At 36.4% G+C, this 14,022-nt stretch overlaps 1 long non-coding RNA gene across 2 annotated transcripts; it reads right to left on the bottom strand.

Annotated features, from left to right (window-relative positions):
* Positions 1–1,327: 1,327 nt before the first annotated feature.
* LOC309854378 lies at positions 1,328–10,656 on the bottom strand. Of its 2 annotated transcripts, none has more exons than XR_014306188.1 (3): positions 10,574–10,656; positions 10,256–10,401; positions 1,328–1,791 (listed from the first exon to the last, which is right to left on the bottom strand). It is a non-coding gene; the product is annotated as an uncharacterized lncRNA (long non-coding RNA). The 2 variants fall into 2 exon arrangements; XR_014306189.1 differs by lacking the exon at positions 1,328–1,791 and adding an exon at positions 8,891–8,995.
* Between the last annotated feature and the right edge of the window lie 3,366 nt (positions 10,657–14,022).

Here is a 14,022-nt window from a genome sequence, read left to right as displayed (position 1 = left end):
TTCTGTGTCTTAGATGTGTATTTTGTTATTTTGACTCCTAAAAGTTGATAGACACATATCAGCTTTCTCCTAAAGCATATAATTCAGGTGACTTATCAGGGTTGTGAAGTTCAGCAGTGGTGATTTACTTCTGACTGCTTTCATCATCTACCTTCACTCCACCTCCCTGCCCATGGGAAACTCAATCAGCTGTCACCCCATGGATGGCACCTGTAGTAGTTTTCTCTGAGTGATCAATTGATGGTTATGAACTCATCTGTGGCTATAAATTATTCAAGGGCAGTGATGTGTTTCTGCATAAAAATGGTTTTAATTATCACTAACTCCACAAACAATCTTCTTACTAGGTCCCTGTAATCTTTCACTTGTGGCAGAATTACATCTGAGTTGATCCATTTTCTATTCTTCTAGCAAAGGATTTTGTATCTGACAAAAATGCATTCTTTGACTCAGCACTTCAGACAACTGATTAGTCAGGAGTCCACCAGAAAAAAAAAAACCAAAACACAATAGGATATGCTTGTGTGTGTATGTGTGTGTGCATATGTATACTCATAACAAACCTTACTTTTGTTTACCATATCTTTCATAGTCCTCTACCCAAACTAGCTTCTCCTACACCATTCTCTCGTCTTGGTACTTAACATGGTACTTAAGCCTGAGTTAAGCCACCTCCCTGAGTACCTTCCATGTATACATGAGATGGATGTATTAATAAATATCCATTTTTCGCTTGTTAATCTGTCTTTTGTTACAGGGTTCCCAGCTGAGAATCAGGATAAAGAGAAATTTTTTTTTTTCTCCCCTAAAACTGGTTACTACAGCCAAGCCAAATTAACACATAAAACTGACCAGTACAACCATCATCTTGCCATATTTTGGTAGTAGACTATAATAATACAATCCCACTGCAGGGCCTAGACCCCAGTGGATAAGGGCCTCAACCAGTGGAGCAAAACATATTTAGAACAAAATCTTGACCTTCTTTCAAGCTTTCTCTCTTTATTTATTTAGCAAAACTTATTTGGTGCCTATTATGTACCAGCTGTAAGGGAAGAAAAATAATTTTTCCTCTACTGTTCTAGGATCTTGGCTGAGACACTCCTGTAATAGAAGACAGAGTAACAAGAGGAAACAAAGGTTAAGAATGTATGTACTTCATGTATACGTGGGATAGCCCTAGGGGAAACAGGAAAACTGAAATGGCCGAGCCACCACCTTAAGTACTATCTCCAGCTAAGGACAAAAGAAATGTGTTGGAAGGTGAGGGCTTTAGTGAGGTTGTCAGGAAAAGCACTCTAAGTAAGAGCAAGGTTGTCATGTAGATTTAATTCCTTCTCCAGTGTTAAGAGTTTCTTGTGATTTGGAGTGTCCCTATCTTCCTGGTACAGAGAGAAAGACTCAAACGCAGATTTCCTTTGTCAATGTAAATCTTTCTTAAGGGTAACTTCTACTATGTTTTCAGAGCTGCTACTGTGTCTGTTGTTTCTTAAAAATAATCAGCTCAAAAGTAATCCTTATGCCTAGGAGTCATGTTTTGGAATGGCACAGTTATCCTTTGTAGGCATTTTTCTAGGCACATTATAATAACTTAGTTACTTAATTGGCTTGAGGTGGGTTCCTTTTTCAGTCCCATTTTACCTGTTGAGGACCAGAGTGGTTATGCAACTTGCCCACGAAGCAGAAACAAGAAAGGAATTGAGTCTGGTTGCAGAGTGAATGCACTAACCATTATACCGTGCAGTCCTTCCTGGGTGCAGATGTATTCCAATTTCTTGAGAAATTGGGTTTCTGTGGAGGTTGAAGAAATATTAATTTCAAATCATCTGTCTTATGAAGAAATTTGAAAACATTTTATTGACCTCACATAGCACAGCATAGTGTATAGAGCTTTACTTTACCACTTTGACTCTCTACTCGCTTGTAGTTTGGGTTGTGATAGTATTTGATGAGCCTTCATATCTAGGTTTTGATCAGTACTTGTCACTTGTTACTATTGCTCAGACAGTCTTAGAGTAATGAAAATTGTGCTCTAGCTTTGGGTATAACCATGGTCCTTTAACTTAGTTTAATTAGAGGTCTGGCAAGTTACCAAACTTTAGTTTAACATCCTAGGTAACAACTGTTCTATGCTGCTTACCCAAAGTTACATATATAGTGCAGGAAACATCTTTTTTTCTTGCTCAGAGAGGCATTGTATACAACTATGAATGTTTAATAGAGAAAAAGTAATTTTAGTATTACCAGCATTCTTCCAGAAGCGTACTAGAGTAGGAGACATTTTTCTGAGTGACAGATACTAGTATTTTCCATTAGTTTGGGCTTTACTGTTACACATAGACATAAGCAGGAGCTTTTGTTTACTTAATGTAAATTTCCTCTTGAGAGACTGGTCATTTCCTCATGAAAACAGACTCCTGGTGCTTTGGTGCTAGGCACTGAGGTCTAGCACTAAAGAATTTTGGAAGTTTGCTATGTCACTTTTCAAGATCGGGTGAAAAATTAAGAATCTGGAGACCTGAGAGACCAGATGAGAGAATAGCTTCCATGAAACATGCATCAGAGGGCACATAGAACAAAGGTTTTATGAGTTGATGTAGCCTTGGAAAGCATATAAGAACAATACAAAATGAACAAAAAATGAGAATTTAAATTGAAAAAATGGGAGGAAAAATTTGTGAAATAAAAGGAAAATAAAATAAAAAGAAAATAAAATATTGTTGGTATAAAATGTTTTGTTCATAACTACATAGCTACATTAATAAAGGATGTCAGAATGAAGGTCAATGATAAAAAAAGATATTTGGGGGACGCAACTGCCTTCAGCTCAGGTCATGATCCCAGGGTCCTGGGATTGGTCCTTGGATTGGGTTCTTTGCTCAGTGGGGAGCCAGCTTTTCCCTCTGCCTGCTGCTGTGCCTGCTTCTTCTCTTTCTCTATAAAATAAATTTAAAAAAAAATTAAAGGAAAAAGATATTTGGGGGACACCTGGGTGGCTCAGTCAGTTACCCGAGGTCTTGGTTTCAGCTCAGGTCACGAACTGTGCTCAGCAGGGAGTCTGCTTAAGATCTCCCTCTTCCTCTCTTTCTACCCCTCTCCTTGCACATGCACATGCCTGTTCTCTCTCTTCCTCTCTTTCAAATAAGCAAATAAGATCTTTAAAAAAAAGATATTTGGTTTATGTGAGTGAATAGGAAACAAGGAGACTTCTCAGGGAGGGTTTGTGTTGTTGCAGTTTACTAAATTATAGCTTTGGGGAGAAATGTAATCAAATAAAAGAAGAAAATTATCCACAATTCCACTCCAAATAGCTTTTAATATTTTTTGACTTTTATTCCAGAATTTTTAAATGGATTTTACAATATATTTTTCCTTGTGTAAACAATGCCATTGATTATAGCAGCAACATTAATTTAATAATACATTTTCAGAAAACAAAATTTTAAAATTACCACTTTAAATGTACACAATTGAGGGGCACCTGGCTGACTCAGTTGGTGGAGCACGCAACTCTTAATCTTGCGGTTGTGAGTTTGAGCCCCTTGTTGGGTGTAGAGAGTACTTAAAAATAAAATCTATCTCTCTTTTTTAAAAAAAGTTTTTATTTATTTATTTGAGAGAGTGAGCGTGTGCGCGAGCGTGAGTGGGGCGGGATTGGGGCAGAGATGGAAGTAGATTCCTCTTTGAGAAGGGAGCCTTACTTAGGACTCAGTCCCAGGACCTGAGCTGAAGGCAGATGCTTAACTGAGTCACCAAAAATAAAATCTTAAAAAAAAAAATGTACATAAGTGAAAAGATATATTGGATGAGGATATATAGTAGTTGGGATCATAGTTTATGTGTAAATTTGAACCCTGTTCTGTTCAATTAGTATTCATAGAATAATAATTTTTCATGGTAGTATAAACTCATAATGGGACTTAGTTTAATAGCTGTTCATAATTCCACCTTGTGAATTTACTGTATTTATTTAACCTTCTACCATTTTTAGCTGTAGTTTGATTCTGGTTATAAATAACTCTTCAGTGGGTATATTTCTTCATGAATCATTTTTGTATTTCAGATTATTCTCTCACAATGGATTTGTGCTAGTAGAATAATTAGGTTGAAGACTAAAAAAGCATTTATGATATTTGCTATCCATTGCCAAATAGCTTTCCAGAAGAATTCATTAGAGTTTTAAAACAATGTCTAATGGGTGATTTCTTTTTCATGTTTTTGTTTCACAAATTGTGCCGGAATCTTGCTAGGCAGATATGATGTGGCAAGAATGCTGAAACTCCTTTCCTTAAATTTAGGAAAGCTAAATTTAAGTCCTCATTTTGCCACTTCTTTGTGACCTTGAATATCACTGAACATTTTTCCAGTTTTTTTAAAATCTGTAGCATAGAAATAATATATATGTTTTCTCTTCCTGGCTTAAAGAGTATTTTACTATTCAAATATTTGAAAGGATTTTGGAAAATGCAAAGTACTATAATTATTAATTCAAGTAGAGTAAAATAAAATGGCCTTTTAACCTAGTATAATATAGATAGAAATCCAGACCTTGGAAATTGGGGGCTTTGATGTTAGATTTATATCATCAGAGATATTTGACTTATTTTGGGTTGTGTCACAGTAAAATAGTTCTGTTACTTGAGAACTGTGGGCTGATTCCATTTTCTTGCACAATACAGAATTTGTTTACTTTAATCTCTAATACTGCATTATTTTAGCAATTCTGGCTTTTGGCAAGGAAGCTTAGATTTGTATGAGGCAACCCATTTGTGTAATAGTTGTAGGAAGGGGAAGGTGAGGTTCTCCATCTGCCAGGAACATTTCGTTTCTTTTTGAAAAGAGAAATGAATTATAGGTAGGATATATAAAAGCCAAAGATGAGCTATACATGTCAGCTGCAAAAATGGTAGAGCATAATGACTGGTAAGAGGAAACATTTTACATGTAAGAAGGAGAGGCAAGTCAGCGTCATGTTGTGTGTTATGTTCTATTTCTCAAATTACTGAAAATCATATGATGATAAAGAAATATAGGGCTGGGTGGGAGAAAGGGCCCATGTGGTGGTGGTGCGGTGAGAATAGTAAAGAAGTAAGAAATTGAAGAAAACAAGTGACCACAGGGGAGGGGCAACAAGAATACAGCAGGGAGAAGAGCCTTCTTGTGGAAAGAGGAGACAGAATGTTAAGTTCTGAAGAACGGTCTTTGTCTGAAGTCCCTAGGGGAAGAAAAGAAATGAAGTAGAGAGCCTCTTCAGATTGATTAGGAAGACCCAGCACAGTAAGAATAATAGGAGTAGTGTAGGTGGAACGTAAGCAGAGAAGATAAAAGAAGAGAAGAGAGGAAACACAGAAAGTGAACTAGGAAAAGAAAAAAAAATATATGATTTGGAGGTGGGGAGCATACAAAAAAAAATCAGAAGACTGGATATATAATTATTAAGCTTGGAGAGAAAAAAAGTAGAAAACTAAAGCAAGAAAATGGCTGAATATAAAGAAGAAAACTTATTTTCCATGTAGAGCTAGGATAAGGGAATTTTTTATTTATTGCTAGGGAAAGACCTAACTAGAAGCTAGCCAGAGTTTTCATGAACACATTGTGTGTATATTCAAAAGATAGGTACCATTAAGGAAATAAGATATATGTTCATAAAGGTGGAATCAAGGGGAGATAAACAGATTTATGAGTGCATAGGTCACCCCGTGGAAATTTAGGTAACATATTTCTGAAAGCAGAGGAAACAGTAAGGGAAAGTACCCCTCTGTGTTTAATTATGGCCTATCAGGAAAACTTGTTGTTCAAAAGGGAACCAAAGGCACAAGGAGAGAAAGTGACCATTTAAGCTTAGAAATCATAATCCTGATTAGAAATAGCCAAATGGGCTTGGGCATTAGACAAAGGAAGTTAAAAAACTCATTTTGAGTGATAGGACATGTAAAAAAGAAAAAGAGGAACCTTTAATCAAAGGCAAGCACAAAAAGTAGAAGCCTGGCATGACTGTTGAGAGTGTGTTTGTACCAGTCATTAAACTATTATTTCTTGGTCTCAAACCCACCCTGTAGACTCCGTCTGTGATGCTGGGGCTATGACTCTGCAGACCACATTTCTGGCCAGTTGCTGTCTGGCAATAAGGATGCCAAAAGGACACACAAGGGTGGGGGTACCTGGGTGGCACAGACTTTTAAGTCTCTCCTTTTGGTTCAGGTCATGGTCCCAGGGTCCTGGGATCGAGTTCTGCATTGAGCTCCCTGCTCTCATTGTGTCTGTTTCTGTGAAATGAATAAGTAAAAATCTTAAAAAAGAATATTAAGCAAAAAGGACACACAAGGTTGAAGGAGGGGGAAAGGATATTCTCCTTTTTGTGAGCTTATGTGTATTTCCCATTCCTGTGGGTGTCTTGCCAGTGATGCTTTTCATCCCAGCTCCTTTTAGGTACAGCATCTGATCCAGTTTGCAGTTTTCCCATCCCTTGTAGACCTGGTCTCAAGGCACCCCCTCAGACATACCAGCAGCAGTCTGACAACACACTGTTCACAGAAGTCTGAGTCTCAGCTTCACTGACCCCTTCTCCAAGCCTCCAGGCTGTAATAATGCCAACCTTTCCCTTCTTTCCTCTACTCCTAGGACAGGACATTGTTTCTCAGATTTGCTACTTCCATTGAACATTTGTGTACCATTTTGATCCTTTCCTAGTTAGTTTTAGGCCTAACTAATTCTTAAGCATCTACTGAGTTAATTTTGGTAAAAAAAAAAAAAATTACTAAGGCTAATTATTAGGTGTTCTTTGTAATAGAACATTACATTAATTAGCTTCTGTTACTACTGATTTTAATAGATGCTATAGACTTCACATGATAGAAAGGAGAGCCTTTCAACAAGTCATTTTGCTTAAAATAAGCAGAAACAGCTTTAAATTAAAAGAAAAGCACAAATATATTAATAAGGAAATTGAAGCCTAAATGGAGGAGAAAAAATAGAAACCCAAGATACTTTGAGTGAGAATACCATAGACAAACCAGGGAAAGATATCAGATTGAGTAACATATAAGGAGGCAGTAAGTGCTGACATGAGTTTAATAAACACTGGCAAACCAAACAACCTTGACCGCCATCCCCCCATAATTAGAAAATATATACAGTTTATAAACACACACACATGTAAATCAAATAATTCAAAAGTGAAAAAAATATCAGGACAATGTCATAGGTATTACATAAAAAAATGTCTGACAAGGTAATTTGAAAAAGTCTCCTGATAATCTTGTAAAGAAAATAGAGAGAGATATAAGGAATAGTTATATAGTCAGGTAGATATGTATTCTGTTAAATTACCATGGCCAAAGTTATTGATTAAAGGATCAATGACTATAAGCAGTGAAGGCTCCAGTGTTGTTTCACAAGCTCTGCCCTTGGTTTTGTCCTGTTCCACATTCATATTAAATCAATGATATCCCCTCCTTCCTGCCAGAGACCACTAGCAACATACCTGTAGCTGAATAAGATGCTTTACTACTTGTTGACATTGCAGGAAACTGTTATTATGGGGCATTCTATTATGGGACTTGAGTTTTGACAGAATAATTTTGGAGAGGGTCTAAGGAAATGGGGCTTTTGATGTTATCAGGAAATCGGGGTAATTCTATGATTAGGTACTGTAATCAGTCTTACCTATGAAAAGAACATAGTTAGGATAAAGCCCAATTGATTAAAAAAAAAGCAATAGTCACCTATATTAGCCAGGGGAGGAGGAAATTTCATATTTTGTGGTTTATACAGTGACCTTGGTTTCTTTCACTTTATCATACTCCCTAGAGTGACCTTGTCTGTTGATGTTGTTCTGTAAGATGGCTTATGTTCAATAAGAGAACAATACAGTGTAGCTATAAGCCGTCAGACCAGAATGTCAAGGGGTTCTCTTAAGATTTATTTAGTTAAGAACCTAGAAGGCAACTTAATTAAATTTGTGGATGACATCAAGTTGAGAGAAGATAGTCACATGGACTCTAAAGAGAAAATGTATGTTAGAGACTATAAAATACAAATTAGCCTTTTATAAATCTAGAAACAAAGACCTCAAACAATTAATGACTTATCCAATTATAAGGGCAAATACAAGTTAAAAGTCAGAGACTTAATTCTCCCTATTGAAAATAAAAAAGGAGACTTCCCCTTCCTTTTTGGAGAGCTTTTACATTAGAAAACTGATAAGTTCTCTCTCTCTCTTAACATTTTCTATTCATTTAGGAGAGAGGGAGAGTGAGTGAGAGGGAGAGAGTATCTGAAGCCGACTCCACACTGAGCATAGAGCGGGATGTGAGCCGGATGTGGGGCTTAATCCAACAACCATAAATCCATCACCTGAGCTGAAAGCAAGAGTCTGATGCCTAACCAACTGAGCCACCCAAGTATCCCTCTGTCTTTTTGAAAGATATAGGAATCTTACTAAAAGCTAAATATAGCTCTTGCCAGCTTTATACCCCAGGATTGTCTTTCTTAGGGATCTGGGAGACATCACTTTGGAAGCTAATCATCAAGGAATATCCTGACCCTGTTTCCCAGTTTCTGTGGGATGGTAGGAGCTCAGCTTTGGCAGCACACACCTCACACCAAGTTACAAAACCATTTCCTATTATATAGATACAAGTGCGTGTTTCCTCTATATAAAGTCTATTAGCTAACATAGATAGTCACCCCAGTTACTTAGTGAATTTAGGATGAACTGTGTGACAAATGGTGCTGTCAAATCTTCTTTCTTGAGGACCAGTTCAGGTTTATCTTGAGAATATGTGTGTAGGGATTGTATCTCCTTGGCTCCAGAAGAGGGGGTGAGGTTTCTTTCTGCATTGGCATTGTCTTTAACAGATTGCATGGGATGCATATCACGTTCTTATTTAATAATAAGTTATTTTCTTTTTCTTCTACCTTCATGGAGAAGTTTCCTGGGTTGGGAGGAGATTTTGTTTTCATTTATATTTCCCCAACACAAGGTCACAGGGCACTGGAAAAGATGGAACAGTTACATAGTTCTAGTAATGAATATAGTAAATGCATTTATTTATTTATTTATTTTAAAAAGATTTTATTTATTTATTTGGGAGAGAGAGCACGAGGAGGGCAAGGAGCCCAGGGAGAGGGAGTATGGAGACTGAAGTGGGGCTTGAAGGAGGTCTTGATCCCAAGACCCTGAGTTTATGACCTGAGGTGAAGTCAGAGGCTTAACCTACTGAGTCACCCAGGTGCCCCTGCAAATGTATTTAAATGTGTCAGATAGTAAAGGGAAAGTGGATTCAAAGTTCTGAGATACATCTCTAGTACTTATTTATCCTAATGCTAGAACTTTTTACTTTTTTTAAAGATTGTTTATTTGAGGGAGAGAGAGAGAGAGAGAGAGAGAGAAAGAGGGAGGACACAAGAGGAGGAGGTAGAGAGACTGAGAGAGAGAGAATCTCAAGGAAACTCCCTGCTGAGTGCAGAGTCAGATGGGGGACCTGTCCCAGGACCCTGAGATGATGACCTGAGCCAACACTTAATGGACTGAGCCCCCCAGGCACCCTGAAGTTTGTACTTTTGGATCACTTTCCTCCAGTTCCCACTCCCCCTACCTCTATCTCTGGTAACCATAAGTTTGATCTCTTTTCACTGAGCTTTTGCTTTTAGATTCCACATATCATATGGTATTTGTCTTCCTGTATTTGACTTATTTCACTTAGCATAATGCCATCAAGGTCCATTCATGTTATTGCTACATGGTAGGATTTCCTCATTTTTTAATGGCTGAATATTCCTATATTATTGCATTCCATATCTATATATACCACAATTTCTTTTTTTAAGAAGATTTCATTTATTTGAGGCAGAGCGTGTACAATTTGGGGGGATGGAGGGAAAGGAGAGAGAGAGAAGCAGGGTCCCTATAGAGCAGGGATCCTGACCCAGGGCTCCATCTCAGCTCGTTAATGACCTAAGCTGAAAGCAGACACATAACCAACTGAGCCACCCAGTCACCCATATATGGTAACTTCTTTAACCACTCATCTGTTGAGGAACACTTAGGTTGTTTCCATGTCTTATTACCATATCTTGGTTATTATAAATAATGCTGCTATGAATATGATGATGCAGATATCTTTTTGAATTAGTGTTTTTGTTTCCTTTGGATATATTCCCAGAAGTGGCATTACTGGATCATATGCTAGTTTTCATTTTAATTTTTTGAGGAATCTCCATATTGTTTCCCATAGTGGCTACACCAAATTACCTTCTCATCCACCTTGTAGAAAGGTCACATACAGCATCATGATGACTATGGCTAACTCTGCTGTATGAAGTCCAGGAAAGTTGTGAAGAGAGTAAATCCTGACAGTTCTTATCACAAGAAGAAAATATTTTTCTTCTTTATTGTATCTGTAGGAGAATATGGATGTTAGCTGAATCCAGTGTAGCAATCATTTTATAATATATGTAAATCAAATCACCATACTATTGTCCTTAAACTTATATAGTGATGTATCAATTATTTCTCAAAAAAAAAAAAAAACCAGAAAAAACATTTTGAGATTAGAGATAAGACCGGTACCTTACTCTTGTCTGAGTAGTTTTGAGTAGAAAGATTTCAGAAGGAGGGCAAAATTAGAGGTACTTCTCCTCAATTCATCATCCCTTCACTATCTTTTTTCTAAGGTGGCTTCTAAATTCCAGAATGTTCACACAATTCTGTAGGATTGGTGTGTGGGCAGTGGGAGTGATATAGGAGAGGATTCTGGTTGCTGGCACACCATTATGTGTACCACACAGTCATTTTCTCAGCTGTGCATCATTTAGTCTTAATCTGGAATAGAGCGTGTCATTGTTGCCACCACCCCACAGATGTTCACCTTCCCATCGGCTTTCCATTCCAGTGATCACTGATCCCTCCACCAAGAACCCCACCTTTCTTATCAGCAGGGACAAAACCCTTACAGCAACTGGCTCTTTTTCTTTCACGAATTTTTGAGAACTTGTTGAGAATGCTGGTGAAGGTCACAGAGTACAAGTAAAGCTTGGGAAAGAACACAATTGGTCAGTGCTTCACAGTATCATTTTATCTCAATGTTTTTCATCTACTTTGGACAACCTATAGAGTTATCCTGGAGAAAATATGAAGAGAAAATAATATTCTTATAGCTCAGATGACAAAGTGTTGCCTAATTGTCATTAAAAAATTGTCATAAAAGGCTGGTAATTCAGAGGATGGTAGAGGGAGGCTGAAGTAAACATTGTGAGGTGGATAAAGCATAAATTCTTATAGCTGACCAATTCATTTCTTTTGACATTTATTTTGAAATCATTACAATAATGTCAGTCATGTGTTTCTTAAAGGAAAGTTAATGGCAGATGATGTTTACAAAGTGACAAAATCGGTACCACAAAAGCATTTTCTTTGAATTCTGCAACATATTTGAAGCTCATTGTCTATACATTACCAACTTTTTATATTGTTTCTTTATCTAGAGATAAGAGGATTTTCCAAATTAGAGATATGCATTTAATTATTAACAAAAACATTTTGTGTTTGGAAAATTTATAGGCAAAATTTCTCCTTGTTAAGCTGAACATTATAAAACACTAAGGAAATTCATATGCCCTTTAAAAGAAGGGTTTGTATGAGGTTAGCCTACAAAGCATAAAATGGGCTAATTTAGGAAAGTACAAATGCAATCTGCTAAATATATAGCAATGTTGTTACACTGTGGAAAAAAGGAGGATAGTCTCCAAGGGTGGAGTTTACATTTTTCTTGCGGTATAAATAACTGTATTGCAAGGGAACAGAAAAAAGAGAGAGAGACAGGAAGAGAGAAAGGAGGACTACCATGGACTAAAATGGTAAAGGGGAGCTGGAAATGTAGAACTTTGTGGGTTGTGTGGAGGGAAATAAATAAGAATGGGGTTTCCACTCTTCTAACATAGTTCATACTGGAGTGTGGCTGATGGAAAGAGATGAGTTCCTCTTAGGGCATGCTCAGTTTGCTGTGACTGGGGGATAACTAAGTACGTATATGTAGAACTGGAGTTCGTGAAAGAAGATATAGCTACAGATAAAGATTTGGGGATTATTGTTTTAGAGGTGATAGAAAAGTTATTGAATGTTATTGAAGGTATAAATTATGAGAATCTGAAAGCCATGAATATTAAAGGTTTCTAGATCAAAAGGAGACATGAGATTAGGAAAAAAAATGCTGTCTCCAAAGTATTCACTGGCTTTCCACACTACATTTAAGTAAGGGGGAAACAAATAATTGAAAACTTAAAAAATACATGAAAATTTGCCACCAACTAAACACAATGGGTCACTGTTTCCACCAGCATCATTACTCTGGGGACTATAGTAGGCAAAGTTGTGAATCACATTATTCTTTCATTTCCTACTTTGTGGCCCTAAATCTCTCCAGTATGAAATAATCCCCAGAAGACTTGTGTCTCAGACTGTGCACAGCCTTATCCCAAATGTCCCTAGTACTTTAGAGCTTTCCTTGTTAGTCCATCCATTTATGCTTTTTGTCCATGAAAACTTTGTTATCTTCTTTTCTATTTTTCCCTTCAGTACCAGCTAAATTATCTGATGCATGATGTGCTCAACACTAATGAGCACTGATGATATTATATATGTGTATACACACATAATATATGCATATATATAAATATTTATATGATATATATATATATATATATATATATAAAATATTCTCTTTTTTCTCCCAAATAACACATCTATATTATCATTCTAAAGGCATGGTTATAATTTAGACAGGATAGAGGATTGAAGAAGTTGGTTGGGGCAAAGGTAACTCTTGTGCTTAAGCCATACAAAAATGAACTCGTTATTTATTGTAGAGACAGTTTAAATAGTAGGCTTAGTTGATTTTAAAAGTTACATAGTTTTAGAAAATGTCAAGAATAACGAAGAATAAGATAGAAAATCACATCAGCCTGGGAATAACAACTGATATCATTTCTATGCCTCTTTTTTTAATACATGTTAATTTCAGATCACTGCCACCATTATTATCTTCTAACCATTTTCTCTTTGTCATCTTTATTGACAAAACTGGTTGAGTGCCCGTTCTGTACCAGCACTGGATTAGGTGTCTTACTTGGAGTAATTTACTCTCAAAACAACTTATACTATAGATATTATTTTCTTTATTTTGCAGAAGAGGAATTGAGACTTAGAGAAGTTGTGGAGTCTACCCAAAGACAAATAGCTAGTGTTGGAAGAAGCAGGATACACATCTGGACCACCTGAATCCTGAGCTGTACTTTTGAGATTATGCTATATTAAACTGGGTGTTGTTTAAAGTCTTGAAAAAGCAGTCATGATAACAGAGTCATCTCTTAGTAACCTTTGTGTTATTTTTCTTCCAGTCAAGCCTTTTGAACTTACATCTTTTGAATGCTAGTTGTGGTGAGCTTGGTTTACAAAGATGCTTTGTAGTATAATTACTTCATAATTAGAGGAACTCTTCTATCCATTCTTCATTTGCAAAAGATTTATTTTTGTTGCTTATACTTTTATTCTTTGCCTGGTAGTAGGTAACAGTGTAATTAGTAACCATAGCTAGTTACATACTACTTTTAGAATAACTTTGTGCCCTGAATTGAGTTATAATGTCCTGAATTGAGTAGTAAAGTGTGCAATAATATTTTCTAGGCACAAGATAAAGTAAAGAGGAAATTTGAAACTTTAGGACAATACTGTGCAAATCAGACATGCTGTCTGAACCACACTGATGCTTCATTATAATTAAATCAATATAATAATTGTGTTTCTCTTAAATTTATCAAATCCAGATAAACTCTTTCATATTCTCTGGGGTTCAAATCGTCAGATTCAGCAAATAAAAATATACCAAGTTAAATTTGAATTTCAGATAAATGACAAAAACAATATTTTTAGTATAACTATGTCACTAATAGTGCATACAATATATTTACACTTAAAAAAATCATTGTTTATTCAAAATTTGCATTTAATTGGGCATCTAGTTA

Source organism: Mustela nivalis, assembly GCF_964662115.1.
Source record: "Mustela nivalis genome assembly, chromosome: 1".
NCBI lineage: Eukaryota > Metazoa > Chordata > Mammalia > Carnivora > Mustelidae > Mustela > Mustela nivalis.
This window is presented reverse-complemented; position numbering and strand designations above follow the sequence as displayed.